The sequence below is a fragment of the Petromyzon marinus genome, chromosome 62, assembly GCF_048934315.1.
Source record: "Petromyzon marinus isolate PM22_M1 ecotype Great Lakes invasive population chromosome 62, UKy_Petmar_22M1.pri1.0, whole genome shotgun sequence".
In the NCBI taxonomy this organism is placed as follows: domain Eukaryota; kingdom Metazoa; phylum Chordata; class Hyperoartia; order Petromyzontiformes; family Petromyzontidae; genus Petromyzon; species Petromyzon marinus.
In genome coordinates, this window is record NC_133728.1 from 2,086,936 (window position 1) to 2,104,691 (window position 17,756).

Here is a 17,756-nt window from a genome sequence, read left to right on the forward strand (position 1 = left end):
TATTACCATCATTAGGGTAAAGAACGGTGACCCAATCTCCGACCCCCAGGAAAAGGTTTGCAGATTTGCTGAGCATTCTGTCATGTCCTGGGAGAGGGAAAATCCCTCAGGGACAAAGTGGGGATAACCCTGCCGAGGTTGCGGTGCCTCAAATATTGGAAGAAGTCACCCCCTGTGAGTGGCTGGCTGATGTGCCATCTGTTGAGGAAGTCCTAAAGGCGATCCAGAGCCTGAGACCAGGAAAGGTACTGAGCAGAGATTATCTCTCAAGCAAAATGCTGAGGGAGTGTGGCGTTTGTGCACAAACTGCCCTATGTGACATCATAACAACAGTCTGGACCACTGGATGGGTTTCGCAGGATTGGAAGGATGCCCTGGTGTTCCCCCTCTTTAAAAAGGGGGACCGCACAGACTGTAACAACTACAGGGGCATCTCACTCCTCAGTGTGCCGGGAAAGGTCCTGGCAAGGATTATTCAACATTGCCTTGCTAGGCACGCTGAGGAGAGGCTTGCCGAGCTCCAATGCGGTTTCAGGAAAGGGCGGTTCTGCACAGATGCCATATTTTCTGTCTGTCTGCTACAGCAGAGGTGTAGGGAATTCCAATAAGACCTACATCTCTGCTTTAATGACCTGGTCAAAGCCTATGATACCATCAGTAGGCCTGGGCTCTGGGTTGTTATTTTTTGTGCTTTTTGAGTCCCTGACCCTCTGCTTACGATCATTAAGGACCTTCATGATGGTGAGCGAGCCCAGGTAAAACTACGTGGCTGGGAGTCGGAGCCATTCCCTGTATACCTTGCGGTGCGACAGGGATGTCCTCTGGCTCCCACATTATTTAACAACTATTTCGACCACATAGTTCGTGAAGCCTTCAATAGCTGTACTGGAGGAATTTCCATCTGGTACAGATTTAATGGGAGGCTGATCGATGCCTGGGTGCAGTCAAGGGATGGCTCCGTATTGCTCAACCATGCTATGTATGCCAATGTCTGGTAATTGCTGCTCACTCAGAGGAGGAGTTGGAGGTGCTGCTGCTGAACCTGGAGCTTGCCACTAAGAAGTGGGGCCTTACCATCAGCCCCACCAAAACTAAGCACCTACCTGGGTATTTTGTACTATCAGTCACTCCACCCCCAACTCCCAATTGGTGATAGGGCAGTTGTGGAGAGAGTGGAGAATTTCCCATACCTGGGCAGTGTGTTCATGACCGGCTCCCGTTTAACAGCAGAGGTCTTACTCCAATTTAGTTGAACAGCATTATCATTTCATCAGTTGCGTAACGCTGTGTGGAAGCTACCTGGTCTGTCGGTCAGCACGAAGCTTCAGGTCTTCTCGGCCACAGTCATTCCCTCCCTTCGCTATGCTTGCAAAACATGGACCCCCCTAATGGAACATCTTCGCCGGTTAGAAACATTTAGGCCGGTGTGCCTACGATCAATCCTGTGTTTAACTAGGCTGGATTGTGTGAGGAGCTCACAAATACTTGAAAGATCTGGAAAAGTCCCATCGGTGAGCTCCTCCGGCAGGCAAGGCTGGGTTGGCTGGGTCATGTAGCCCACATACCCAGCCACCAAATGCCTAAACAGCTCATGTTCGGCCGGATCGAAGGGGCTAAGCGAGCACGGCACGGGCTGGAGAAGAGATGGAGCGATGTGGTACAGGAGGCTGTGGAGCTGAGTGGACTTGCCGATGACTGGTACCAGCGGTGTCAAGATCAGCCTCTGTGGAAGAGGCTCGTGAAGGACGCTACTGGGCAGTCGGAGGCAGTCGCCCTCCAACAACAATGGAGCGGGGAGGAGCGACGCTCACAACAACGAGCGGAGCGCCGGGTGGCTAAAGCACAGCAAGTTGGCACAGTAGGGTCACAGGTGGGCATCGGCCAGTCATCTCAGTCATTCAACCCGTGGCACCTGGGTATGCCCCATGACCTTCTGCCAGGGGGCGTTCAATATTTCACATGGCCTCAACGTGCACATAGCCTGGCAGAAGCGTCAAGGTGACGTCACCACCACTTAGTGGCGAATGGCGGTTGTTGTTGTTGTGTGTATGTCACATGTGTGTGTTTATCTGTGGCCGGTCGTGGTGTTGGCAACCCACCCCCTCGTGTGTCGTGCCGGCTTTCATAGGTGCTCACTAACAGCACTTGCCCCCACAGTATTTAAGGCTATACGTGGGATCTTTGTATTTGTCTGTCGTTACCACGGATAAATGTAATCTGTGATTGAACCCCATGGGCTCTTGGATTTTTAATTCCATGTGAGTGCTGAATGCCGTCGTTTTTAAGTGCGCGCATGGTTCCCGAGGTGGTCACTTTCAGGCGTTCATGTACGTGGGGTGGTTTAATTTGTCGTAGACGCTCTCCACATGCGGCGTCAGAAGCTGCAAAATAAAATAGAAAACAACACTTGCATTCTCATTAAGCGACGCGTCGATAAAATACAATAATCGATTTTCTGGCTTTCAACATTATCCGGCGGTCCCAGGCCGATGCCAAAACCGCTCAAAAGGCCGTAACCAATCCAACGATCGGAACCACGTGGATGACAAAATGTAGCTACGCTTGATTTCAGTGTCAAACATTCTATACAATATATTACACACTACATACAATAACTTAAATAATGAAAATAATGAACGCATATACATTTTCATGACCAATAACTACAGTTAATAAAAACTGAAAATATGCACGATGCCATCAGGCACAAAGTGTGTGTAATTCGGCATTCGCAGGAGCACTGGTCGAAAGGCTACATCAGTCCGGCGATCGTCAAACACAAGTTGTTGAAACAAGAGTATAGTACGTACATCACCGGGTGCAGTCTTCAAGATTGGAGTGGTAAGTACGGTACAGTAAATACAGTAACCTTTAAACATAGAATATTTATTTTTGTCTATTTGTACGTTTATTTATGCCAAATTCATAGAGTAGACAAACTTAAAACAAATGAAAATACATACACACAACACCTAAAAACAATGTCTTTCAAGAATGTACAAAAATAATAAATTGTAAATAATGAAGTATTGATTATCTGGTATTTAAAAAAACATCCACATGGAGAACTTCCACATTGTAGCGGCAGACGTCATCGACTATTCTCATCAACCATCGGGTGCGCTTTTGGATGCGCTTCTGTGGCCGTCTGGAACGTCGTTTTCCTTCCAATATCAGGAAGCTACTGGGAGCTATGGCACTTTTGAATTGTCATCTAGATTGCAAACTAATTTCTTTAAAACTGCTTGTTGTTGTGTTAAGTTTGTTGCCTTTCCACCCTCACCTCTAATTAGTACGGTTGGCTACTTGTGGTGCGAAATAAGTCCAACATACATACAAACAAACGTGGAATTGGCGCCACGTGACTCGGGGCCACCAATGGAGATAATCACCGAGCCATGTTTGTCTGAGCATAGACACTTTAACATTTAGCTTTGGCATTGCCTATTTTCAACAGTCCACCTAGATTTTAAGTTTTTATTTTTATTTTATACCTACGTGAGCTTTTATTTTATACCTACGTGACTTTACCGAAAGAACCAAAGAGTATAGTCCATCTAAATGTAAATATATTACATTGTTCCAAGTCATCGTTAGTTAACAGATTTCTCGCTGTGTATGAAGCTCTTACCTCGTAGTGACTACTGGCCTTTTGGTTTGGTGGGTTCTGCAATGGGATATTTCATGGAAAGTACACGATTAGGGGTTCAATTCAGACACAATGTTCTTTGGAACAGAAGTTTAAAAAGCAAATGTTATCAACGCAGCAAGCATTATTCCTGCATATTTATGCAGGAATAATGCATAGGAGCTCTTAATGCACAGGGTATTCAATTGGTGCGAGTGTTGACCCACGTGGTCACAGAAGCACGCAGGATTACAGTTTGTTCTATGTGCTGTGTCATGCGTGTTTTCGTAACGCGAATTCCATATCATGCAATTAATTTGTTAGAGAACACATTTTTCATAACACGGATGCAAATTTAATATAGCGCAATGGAGTGAACGGAACTACGTCGCGCGAGTAGGAATAAGCGGTTTGTACGGCTGCCTCGGTGTAGCATCATATAAGGCGGGATGCTGCTGGATGCTTCTAGATGCTACCCACGTGCCTCAATCTTTGTTCGACCTATGTACGCATCTCACACGTTATCACGGATTGTGCTTTATCCTATATTATTTATTAAAAAGCAATTTTCCCATACTGCTTTACTGCTTTATAGGAGAACAGGCTCTACCCTGTTCGGCAAGAGAGCAAGGAAGCGACGACTCAAAAGTGGCCGCTGGTTACACCCAGGTTCAACGGTAAATTGGTCTACATATACCATAGTATGTAAGAGAGTTGGTAGGCATATCAAGGTTAAGAGGTCACAATAGCGAAAACATCGAGGAGGAAGATTTCATATTCATGCCACCATTCTCTGCCATAGATTATAATCTCTCACCTGTTTCCGCAGTGAACACTGAACCTGCAAGGTCTGCTCTTACTGCATCCTGCCATCTGGCTTTGGAGTCTATCCAGTGGTTTCTGGCCTCTGAGTGTAACTCTAATGCCCGTATCAATTATATCCTGACCACCCCCACCCCCCGACCATCTTGCACATGCGCCCCCATCAATCGCAACCTCCGTGATTGTCTAAAACACTTTTTTTCTTTCAATATGAACTTACAAGTTGCATATGCGATCCTGACATGAAATTATTATATATTTTCTACACCATCGTTTACAATATTTAATTATACTTTTATTCAGGCAATGCGCGGGCGCCCGTTACATCACGTCGTGACGCACGTACACACACCGTCAACATAAAATAAACCCGTTGTGAAAAGCAGGGGATAGAGAGATGGGGAATGGGACCCCTCGCTGTCCCAAATGAGATGGGGTCTTAAAGAAATGGGTAAAGGTATTTTTAAGGGGGGGGATGACAAGGGAAGGGAGGGATGTAACCGAAACGCGCCTGACATTAAGAAAAACAGAAGAGACGACGCGAACGAGCGTGTTTTCCTTCCACCCCTCCTAGTCCGGCTCCCATCTCGCCTGTAGGGGTTATGCCGCTTATCCTGGATCCCTGTCTCCCGACTCTTTATCCGGCTAAATTACTGATAATAAATTCTTAGCATCTTATGCACGCACCCAAACTCAGGATCCTGAAAACTTTTGCACCATGAATAGAGAAGAGAGCAAACGCATTTTAGGATTCACGAGGTATTTAGTAAGAGACATGGGATGCAATGAAGCTGAGTAAACTGGTTGGATCTCAACGACATTCACGTTTCTAATTATATTCACTGTGTTAGAAGAGGCAGGCAGCAGAATAAATTCACCCACCGTTTCGGTAGAATTCACTATTGTCTCATCCAGATGTTGCATGCGGTTCCTGAAAGAGTAAAGTTTTCTTTTAAAGGTGAATTAATAAAAAAAATTGTAAAATCTACGCGTCATTCTAATAGTTACATAACAACACAAACAGTATGAGTAGCTCATTGTGGTCTTCCGCTATAATTTTCTGAAGACAAATAACCACGTCAACTTCTACATTGACTTTGTTTTATCAAATTGTAGCACTTCCACTTGCCAACGTATATGCAACATTGGGAAAAATTTAACAAAGTACACGACTTCAAACCATTACGATCTGATGTTTTTTTTTGCAATGAACTTAAGAGCATTACATTTACAAAGCAAAAACGATGTAGTTGATTACCATAGAAATAACCCAATCGGAAAGGGATACCCATTGTCATTCACATGCATTCATTAATCCCTCCCCCCACTTCGCTCACGAAGGGCTCACAAGTGACGTCATCACATCTACTCTTTTAGGAACGAAACAGGAGGAGGATTTCTCCTCAAATCTGGCTGCCGCCTGATGATGCTGGTTGTAATGACTGGCGAAACGTCGAACTCAGATTGTAAATGTTGCGGCTTTGCTCTTCAACGCACCGTGTTCTGTTTACGTGACAACCCTTATTAGTTGGCTGTGTTGGGTGGTGGCGGGTTTAACGACACATTTATATATTTACACGATCTAACCCAGAAAACTCAATATTTCACGGATATAAATCACCATAACTCTGAAGCTCGCAAAGTGACACTAATTTTATACACTCACAATCAGAATATTTATCCTGTAAGATTTACGATGAACTCTAAAGCTCTTTTTTGGAAGTATTTGAACTTACAACCTTCCAGTTATGCGTTGAGCTTCATAACCGTGGAAACACGCCTGGCATATTGCTGAAGACTACAGTGTATATATGTATAATGTACAGTTCCTGTGAAGAATAAACAGCTTAAGTGCCAATGGAGATCACTAGGGGGTACACGGTAACTCCCTTCCTAGATCTCATTTTTTGTATCGCGAAATGACAATTAATAACCTTGTATACTTTCGCCAAATTATTGATCAAACCTAACTGTTAATGATACATTCGTGAGTCGTCCAATTCACACACAATATTTGGTGAGCTCTTTCCATCCAAACAAACATATGAAAGGCTGCTTTTGAAGTTGAAATAGAAAAACGGATTGAATGCTAGAACATACCAGGAAGAGAGCTCTTCAGGCACAGTGTCATATTCAGGCATTGCTGTGACACCACCCAAGGGTGGCCGTTCTAACACCACACTGCGGGATGGCAGCTTGCTGTCGATGTATTCGTACGGATGCTCTTTGTGTTGCGGCTGAATGAGAGGGGGAAGAGATAGAATTGAGAGGTACGAGGCAGTCATCGACTTACGAACAGGGTTCCATTCCTCCTGAGGCTGGTTCCCAAGTCGAACGGATCGTAAGTCGGGATACAAAAATGTGCTGCATTTAAATGCACGTACTGTCAGTGTTATAAGGTGTGTGTTTGGTTCAACACAAAAAGACGAAGCATTGTTAAACTCACAAATAAGAAATATTCTACATTTGCATGTAATACTCTCAGAAATATTGTATAGTAAAAAAAACGTTAAATAAAGTAACAAATATAAAAATACATCTGTTTTATTTTCACTTACCTTGATTCATGATGCTGGCTTGCTCAATGAATCCCCAAGATTGCACACAAAGACAAATATCCCCCGTATAGCTTCAACAGACTGTTGGGGCAAGTGCTGTTAGCGAGCACCTATAAAGGCCAGCACGACAAATGAGGGGGTAGGTAGCTAGCACCACACCTGGCCGCCTTTGACTCCCCAGTGGCGATGTTTGCACACCACCACACCAGGTACTCATTTGAGGCTGAGTCGGCGTAGAGGAGGCCCAGGATTCATTCAGATAATTGACCCTGGTGTTGTGAATGGGAATAGAACTCCGGTCGCCAATCAAATCGAGTTGTCAATTTAGCAAATATTCCAATCGATTTGGTTTAGCAGCAAACCGCAATGTTGAAAAACCCCAAGCTACATTGTGACAATTATATACAATATTTTCCCTCTGGGCAATACATCCAGCATTATCAGCTGTTACCAAAGGCTCCCGATGTAACCCAAAAAGAAACTTACTTACATCATAGCATTTGGTCGTGAAAGCCTAGGTATAAATCGTGCGTGATAATTCGGTCAACTACAGTGGGGTGGAGGCGTTGGTCTTGCTGATAGCTAGTCAATCGGCAATGACTAATTCCATATCAAATCTCGCAACCCATGGCGTTCCACTCATTCCACCAAAAAGTCACATTCCAGGAATATCGGGTCACAGAAATTATATGGCAGGAAGTGATGTAGCACCACTCCGTTGTCATCCAATGTTTTTGTTCTTCATTGTACTTGTGGGTTGGCACAGTAGGGCACACAGGTGGTGCATCAGCCAGTCATCTCAGTCAATCAACCCATGGCTCCTGCTGGGTCTGTTCCGTGACGTCCTGCCAGCGGCCGTTCTACACTTCACGTGGCTTTAAAGTGTACATAGCCTAGCATAAACACCGTGGTGATGTCACCGCCACTTAGTGGCGAATGGCGGTTATTGTGTGTGTGGTGTTTGGCATGATGACCGACGTTTCACTCTGGTTGAAGGGCCATGGAAGGAAAATAGGCTCTTCAAAGCAGAGGACAAGCAGCAAAGTTGACCTACTTAAGATTAGAAGCCACTCATTTTGACTGGTCTTCTCCTTCGTCGTGTCTGCTGTCCAACCTATATGGTGTTTTCCCAATACTCTGTCCAGGCCACCACTTCTGGTGTTGGTATTGTCAAATCTTGATGAGTGCATTATGGGTGCTGCAGAGTATCTCAAGAGACGGTCTGTGTAGTTTGGTTCTCCTGACAAGCACATTGGTTGTTCGTGTACAAGCCGCCCCCATGATTCCATTAGACAGTTGCGTCTGCCGCAACTCACTAAGTCTGTTTAGTCTCCACAATGTGAGCTATATGGAATTGGAGCTCAGACGTGAACTGTAACTGGGGGTGATTCATCTTTGGCTCCATTCAGCAGCTTTATCGCATGCATTCTTTCCAGAGGGAAGTTCTGGCAGATTCCGGTGATGTGGTCAGAGTGGTTGCAGTGGAGCATAATAATTTGAACAGGGTTCGTTCTCAGGCACCCTGTTATTCTGCACGTATCATTTAGGGTGGATGTCGACATGTTTACTATTGTTTGAGTGACCCCAGGTGGAGCCTGCATATCCAACCACAGAGAAACAAAGTGCTAAGGTGGTGTGGAGAGTGGATCGATGTGCTCCCCACTTTTCATTTTTTAAGCTTTCACAAAATGTTGTTTCGTCTGTTGACCTTGGATTTGGCATTCAAAGTGTGCTTTCTGTAGCTGAATATACGATCCATGGTGAATCATTCTGATTGTAACCGGAAAAAGCTCAGCATCACAACGAGCCTAGGTTTTTGCAGTTGTACTCCATAGCTCTAAATTGAGATCCTGTGAGAAGCTCTTCCAGCAGGTGGAGCTTTTTCCCAAAATATTAACTGTACTGTAGGCCTATTTTTTAAATCAGAATTGGCATTATATTTCCCATCGAGTAAAGCCCGTAGAGCTATAAAGCTCTTTTTTTCAAGAGGCGACTTGGTCGACAGACAACATGAAAGCATTCCGCACAATTACAGGCAGTAGTGATGATGACCGTCCTGGTTCAATTTTGAGTTAGGCGAGTCAAGTAAAGTTGTCCCTGTTTAAGTTGCCATCGATTAACGATGTTTCGATTCACGATCCACTTCTCATAGAGTCCCATTGTTTCTATTAGCGATACATTTTCGATTAACGATGTATTAACGATATCACGTGGACCCGCCAATTTAGGCCAATCGGAGTGCATCTAAAGTGGACGACTCAGCAGAACCCAGCCATTCAGCGACTTGCTCTTTTATGAGCGTTTTGAGAGCAATTGGCTGATAGATTGTCAATGTTTGACGTGTGTTGCTTATATAAACCTATCTCTTGAATACTTAATATATTCTGATCACGTTTAATTATGCAAATGTACGTGTTTAAATATTGTAACCATGTTTGTAGGGTGAAAAAGGTCAACTTCCGATTGTCTTGTAACAAATTAAGCCTTTAACTTGAATATCCTATATTCGATTAACGATAATTTCAATTAAAAATGTTTTTTCTCCGGGAACCAATTAATATTGTTAAATCGAGGGACAACAGTAGTCCTTGAATGAATGGACTGGACCACACTTGCATGAACACTTTGCAGGTAGTATATTATCCAAAGATGTGCAAGTGCCTTTGTGCTGTTGTAATATGTGTCAATGGATGTCATTTAATTGAACACTTACCGTTTCAACTGGTGCTCTTTGCTGGTCATTTTCATATTCACCCTTTCCCCTGCAGGGATTGTGAAACGTAAAATCGCAATGTTGTGTGTGTATATATATATATGCCGTATTAGTTTTAATTACAGTGTCCATTCTACAATGAGCAGTGTCATTTCATTCATAATCATTGTCCCACAAACAAACAATGTATACAGCTGCAGTCGGCTGTTTATTGTCTAATATTTAAATAGCCAATTTGGTATTGGTCCATTTGCCAACATCCAGAATTTAAGTTATGGCATATCTCAACTCTTGAGAGGTGAATCCGTATGTGTAGGGCGATTGACACTCAGCGAACCGCTCGTCACAGAGCATGAAGCGCCATCAAGTATGGGTCAGAGAGTGGATTGAAGAAGAGACTCCTTATTGATATATGGCGTCTGCCGTGTATTAGACATGTACACGAGCATTGCCCGTGTATTTGCGAGGGATATTACTTCAACAAGTCCTTGTTCCCCGGCACACACGTTGAGTGAGGAGTCGGCGTTACATGCAGTGATTTCACCACGTCGTCATTCAGCCCCTAACGGGTGATGTCACCCTATATGGGCTGAAGCCATTCGGTATGGCGTAAGGGATAATGACGTTTAAGTATGAATTGATGGGGAACCCAACTTCAGGATGATTCCACTAATGTAACATGAGTCGCTCTCTTAGAATATTTCGGCTATGATTTGTTTGTGTTGGACTTTAATTTGTTTGGAATTTCCAAGGTAATATGTAAATTTTGCAAAGTTGATTTGTGGCAATGTCCTCGCCAAGAGAAACACGTTTTATGTTTTTGTATGATGTACCGTGCACGTGATTTGAAGCGTGATGGACAAACGGGACACGTGTGCATGTTAAATCTATACAGTCGACTCGATTATCTGCATGTGCTTTATGTGATTTAGGAACTAACCACGCACCTGAGATTTTGACATTAATTAATAACTCATGGATGTTCCCTTAAGCCCAAATTAATAATCTAAAAACCTTTATACATTGTTATTCTTGGTAATGTGTATTACAAGTTACTTATTTTAAACGAATAAATATGTTGCTTCGGTTAATCCAAAATCCACGTGATCGCCTCTACAGTACAGTAGTTGCATATCGTTACAACAGTGGGCAGAGTCTGACAGCATGATGGCGGTGCACACAGTTGCAGCAGCTCAGTGTCTACCCGGTCGGTGCCTTGTATGGTTGTTTATGTACGCATTATGTCTTGTTTTGTGTACATTTTTTCGGGCGAGTAACACCTTTAGCCGGCACGATCTCCTTTAGATCGGACTATGTTACGAACGGAGTGTTACAAGTGAGTTTCTCCGTCTTCACAAGATTTCGGTGGCGTTAGCGAGGAGCCCCGGTTCTCCGTGGATTATCATCCCGGCGGGGAGGAGGCGAAGGCGGCGTAGAGAGAGAAGGCAGAAGCGAGGCTGCAGGGCCGGTGCGCTAGCCAGGCTACGGAGGCAGCCACTCAAACCATCGCTACCCAGCCTATTTCTCACGAATGCCAGATCCCTCGCGAACAAAATGGATGAACTGAGGCTACAGACTACAGCGAACAATGTAGTGGACAGCTGCATTCTGCTTTTCACAGAAACCTGGCTTCATTCATCCATCCCGGACTCTACTATTGAGCTAGTAGGCTACACAGCACAGCGCCATGACAGAACAGTAGACTCCAGTAAGAGCAGAGGAGGGGGGCTCTGTGTGTACGTGAATAACAGCTGGTGTACTAACACAGTGACTGTAGACAGCCACTGCTCACCTGATCTGGAGTATGTGACTGTTAAATGCAGGCCCATTTACCTCCCAAGAGAGTTTACTGTGGTCATGATAACTGCTGTTTACTTCCCACCGGATGCTAATGCTAACTCAGCTATTGGACTTTTACATGGCAGCACTAGCATTCAGCAGAGCAAGTATCCTGACGCTGTGCAGATTATAGCAGGGGCTTTCAACCATGCAGACTTAAGGGCAGCACTCCCTAAATTCCACCAGCATGTTAAGTGTGCTACTAGGGGAACTAAGACTCTGGACAAGGTCTACACCAACATCAAACTAGGCTACAGGGCTAGACCACTACCACACCTGGGCCAGTCTGACCATTTGTCCCCTGCTTTTGATCCCTGCATACGCCCCCATCAAGAAAACGGCTCCTACCATCACAAAAACTGCAGGGCTGCTTTGATAGGACCAACTGGGGGGTCTTCGAACATCAGGACCTGGAGTTGTTCACAGATAGTGTATTGTGCTACCTTAAAAACTGCATAGACACTGTCACTGTGGACAAACGCATTCGGGTCTACCACAACCGGAAGCCCTGGCTGACCCGGGAGGTCCAGCAGCTGCTGAAGGAGAGGAACATCGCCTTCAAATCCCGAGATAAAGCTCTCTACAGTACAGCCCGAGCTAACCTGAAGAGAGGCATCCGTGAGGCCAAAGCAGACTACAGGAGGATGATTGAGGAACGCCTGGACAGTAACGACAGCAGGCAGGTGTGGCAGGGAGTCCAGCACCTCACCAACTACAGGGCCAACCTCGGAGCTGCTGATGGTGACACCGCTCTGGCAGTGGAGTTGAACCTCTTCTTTGCCCGCTTTGAGGTGACACCACCAGGGACAGCATCACCAAGCCCCACGGTCCACAGCAGCTTGCACCTCACAGTAGAGGAGCACGAGGTGAGGCGCACGCTGCGGGCCGTCAACCCGAGGAAGGCTGCGGGACCTGACGGCGTCCCGGGACGTGTGCTGAGGGACTGTGCTGACGAGCTGGCTGGAGTCTTCACAAGGATTTTCAACCTGTCTCTGGAACAGTCCACGGTACCACCCTGCCTAAAGTCCTCCACCATAGTCCCCCTGCCGAAAAAAACCCCCACATTTCCAGCCTCAACAACTACCGGCCAGTAGCACTGACGCCAGTGGTGATGAAGTGCTTTGAAAAACTGGTCCGGAGTCACATCATTGCAACATTGCCCCGAAGCCTTGACCCCCACCAGTTTGCCTACAGAGCGAACCGATCCACGGAGGACGCCGTGGCCACAGCACTGCATGCTGCACTGTCACACCTGGAGCAGCAGGGGAGCTATCTGCGGATGCTCTTCGTGTGTTACAGTTCTGCGTTCAACACCATCCTCCCACACAAACTGGTGGTAAAACTGGGCTTCCACATTCCACCTGCATGTGGATACATAGCTTCCTCTCAGGCCGCAGACAGAGGGTCAGAGTGGGCCGTCATACATCCGCAGCCCTGAGCCTCAGTACTGGCTCCCCCCAGGTCTGTGTACTGAGCCCCCTGCTCTACTGCCTCTACACACATGACTGTGCCCCCGTCCACCATAGCAACACCATTGTGAAGTTTGCTGATGACACCACAGTGGTGGGGCTTATCTCTGGGGGAGATGAGTCTGCCTACAGGGACGAGGTGGAGCGGCTGACAGCATGGTGCAAGGGCAACAACCTGCTCCTTAACACCGCAAAGACCAAGGAGCTCATAATAGACTACAGGAGGAAGAAAACGGACACTCCACCACTATCCATCAACGGGGACTGTGTGGAGAGGGTGGCAGACTTCCGCTTCCTGGGAGTCCACATTGGGGAGGGCCTGACCTGGAGCGCCAACACCTCTGAGCTACTGAAAAAGGCCCAGCAGAGACTTTACTTCCTGAGAATACTCAGAAAGAATAACATCACACAGAAACTACTGGTGTCCTTCTACCGAGCCTCCATCGAGAGCAGTCTTACATACTGCATCTGTGTATGGTCCACCAGCTGCACAGTGGCTCAGAGGAAAGCGCTGCAGAGGGTCATCAACACGGCCCAAAAAATCGCCAGCTGCCCACTCGCCACACTGGAACAACTACACAGTTCCCGTTGCATCAAAAAAGCGCAGAACATTAGAAAGGATTCTTCTCACCTTGGACACTCTCTGTTTGAGCTGTTGCCATCAGGCAGACGATTCAGATCAGTCAAAATAAGGACAAACAGATTCAAACAGCCTTTATCCTACAGCAATTACCACACTCAATACTGCTAATTAATTATTACGTAATACTGTTTACAATTGACTGTAAAATAGGGATGTGCAATGACAAAATGTACCTTTATGTGGGTATGTGGGTATACTTGGGCAGTTTTTATATATAAAATTTATTGATTATCTTTGATTTGATTTGATTTTTATTTCTTGTTTTATTTATTAAAATTTATGAATGATGCACTGACTGGTGATCACTTTAAATTTATTTGTACTGGTGACAATGACAATAAAGGATATATCTATATATCTGATTGATGTTGATTGGCGTGGTTCTGCTATCTATTTAGTGGGTGCGGGAGCAGGTAAGTGTTACCACTGGGCACGCGCATCATTTGGTCAATTGTTAGTATTCTATCTAAATCGAAATTGTCAGTTGTGCTTAATTTTGAGTGATTTAGCTGATCACTGATTTTGTGAGTTTTAATTTATGAAACTTTGGATTATCAACGATTTTTAATTATCCGCAGCCATCCTCCCCATCATAATCGAGAGTCTGCTGTATATCGATAAGGGACGCTTTTGACATGCATCACTGCACTGTCAGGTAGTGCCATGGGTCATCACCGTGTGTTTTACCCCAACTCGTAAAGTTTACAAACTCAGGCGATAGGCAGACATATTTATCTTCACCATCTCCTTGCTCCTATGATGTGGGCATACAGTTGATCATCGATTATATGGCAGCTTCGGTATGCTGGGATGCACCTCAATTACTCAACAATGGGGGGCTGCTTCCCCTGGGCCACGTAGTGAATATTAGAGGGCGGGTGCTGCAAAATCTCGTGTTGTACAGTACTTCTATACTCCCCTATTTATGCTGCCCACCTTCACCAACCCGCACTGACAGATTTTGTGAAGTATGGGTAAGTCACCCCCCAGCGGTGGATTGGAAAATAACAAGATGAATCATTTTTTACCAACATTTGTAATTCTGTTTTACGCCTGCGATATTAATGGTTGGCTCAGCTGATGATTGGGCAGCCAATGGGGGGTTTGACGGTTGGGAGTTGTGGTCAGGAAGAAATATTAAGATTGACTTGAAGAACATGGATTATTAGAGGTAGACCTGACAGACGGGGCTAAATTCAGTTGTCGTGACGTTTCTCATTAAATATGCATTTACCTACTACGATAACGTTTTTTTAATCCGTTCAACGAAAACTACTGTTTACTGACATAACTGTTAATCGAATATAGGAATTACATTCATTCTGAAACAGAAAACGTAATGTTAATCAAAGCAAGTCGAAGTCTAAACGTTGATAGATTCGCGTCGATGATTGGCTGAGGACTCTGCTCATCCGCACTTATGAGCACTCAGATTGGCTTATATTGGCACCCTGCGGGCATAACGTTAACACATACCGTTAGTCAACTTTACAACAGGGCTCCTATGGGAACCAAAACGAGAACCGCAAAAATCGTTAACCGATGGCCACTGTGAACGGAGTGACTACTATATAAGTGTTTTGTTGCCAGGAACTTACTTAAGAGGTTTCCTGTTCTTGTGGAAGCAGAAGTAGTAAACGGCTCCCACCGCTGCCACCAATGCCATCAGCGACACTACGGTGGCAATGGCTATAACCCATGGCTCAATGCCACCACCACCATCACCACCACCACCTGTAAGACAGTAACATGGCCGATGTCAGATACCCAAGAACCCTTTACAAAAATAAGGAGACAATATAAAATGTAAACGCTCACCGAGATTCTCTTTATTTTTTTTCATAAGCGCTCCTGATTTCACATGTCGGCCGTTGTGAGACGATAGTTTCAAATTACACATTCCTATGGCAGGACAAGAGCCTCAACTTCTAGGGCAGTTGAGGCACCTGAAGCCAGAGAGATACGTCTGAAAGACAAGAGGACAAAAGCCTCCACTTCAATGGCGGCTGAAAATCCTGAGGTAACACAGGCACGTCTGGAAGATAAGAGGACAAGATAGGCGGCATCTAGAACCAGAATTTGGCAGCAGTTGAAAGGAGCAGCATTCTTTCATGACCCAGACATTCAGTGTGAGTCACATGCCTTGGTCTGTATTGAAGGAATGACAATGCTCTGCACCACACGTGGAGCCAAAAAGTGGAAGGGAGAGACAAAAGGCACCCACTGCAGAGACAGCAAAGTAAATCTACCTATACTGCCTGAGCTGCCAGAGCCACTCAAGCCATTGGTGTTGGACAATCATCCCAATTCTCAGTAGTTTATTATAAACCTCAGAAGATATAACTTTGCTTTCCAAATGTCATCCTTTTTGGCAGACCACATTGACACTGAAACATGTGTATGGAAAATTCAAGGTTCAACGTTAGGTCCACCACAACATTGGCTCCCTGCTGCCTCTTCCCAATGAGCAACACAAGTTCCTTACAAATTTACTTCATCAGAGGAACACAGAAACAAGCAAGGCAGCGACAGAGCAATATTCGAGACAAAAATGTGGATGTGTCATGGCTCTGCAGGACATGTTGCATGAAAATAATCCCTATGTCAAACTACAGCCATTGAAAACATGACAACAGAGGAGTACAAGTTCTCATCAGAGCAGTCAGGACACCTGCTGATGATCATGAGTGCTGCTTTAATCTCCCGACATCAAATGAGTTTGCAATTCTCATAGTTGGCAATGAATTCCAGAATAGGGATATTGTCTTGCATAAGAAAACTCCTGCTGGTGCATATTCTATCGAAAGAATGGGAGAGAGTAACATAGCCTATGATCCTCTGCAATATCATCTTTTGTTTCACTTGAGGAGGATGGCTACCACTTCCAGGAAATTCAAGGCCACAACGTTACTGCCATGCAGATTTATGCCTTCCGACTGATGGTAAAGAACAAGAGTCAAAGCACTTGCTGCGATGTGGACCTCTCTTCCACCAGTTTGTCGTTGATATGTACACAAAAAGTGAAAATGAGAGACTTATATATTTCAAACCTAACGAGAACCAACTTCGGGTGAAGAATTATGAAAACTTACGAGATGCCATTGTCTATGATATAAATTCATACAATATTGAACAACTGACCATCCTTCTTTACTGGTGGTCCCAGAATCATGCAAGAGAGGACACAAGATGTCGGGACATGTCAGAAACTACGGCACTCCAGGTATGTTTGTAACTTTCACCTGCAATCCAAATTGGCCTGAAATAAAATCAGAGTTGCTACCTGTTCAAAAGCCAAAATAAATAACTAATCTGGAGGCCCGAGTTTTCCATCAAAAATGTATAATACTCTTGAACCTCCTGAAACATAACAAAGCTAAAACCTTTCGTGAAGTGCGCTGCTACATGTAATCGATTGAGTGGCAAAATAGGTCATCGAGAGACAGGTTGTATCTGAACTCCTACACACATGGTACTCTTGTTCCTTATCCCGTGAAGCACACTGCATCACACGCTTTAAGATGCGCTTGCGCAGCCATCAGGGACACTCTTATTTCCGAAATTAGGAAGCCACTGGAGCTATGCGATTTTATATCTAAATTGAAAACGAATTTATTTTAGAACTGATTTTTTTTAGTTTGTTGTCCTTCCTCTCCGATTAGCACGGTTGACCCCGTATGGTACGAACATTTCAACATACAGGAAGTTCAAAATTCGTTAATTAAAAACTCAGAATATTTTCATAAATATCATTAAAGATAGTGAGCTTAATCCTAATGATATTCTCGTAAGTTTTGATGTGACTTCTCTGTTCACGAGGGTTCCGGTCAATGAGTCAATTAAATGATTCGATACTCTGGTAATGAACACAGGTTTAGCAAAATATATCCCACGACTAGCTGAACACTTCTAGATTTAAAGCTTTCGTGACTGCAAGGATCCATACTCTTTGGTTCTATTCGGTAAAGTCACGTAGGTAAAGAATAAAACAACAAAAATCACGACGTTTCGGCCACAGCACAAGCGGCCCTCATCAGGTGAAGGGATCAGGCTGTCTCGAGGACAGCGCTGCCTCCCAGCTCTG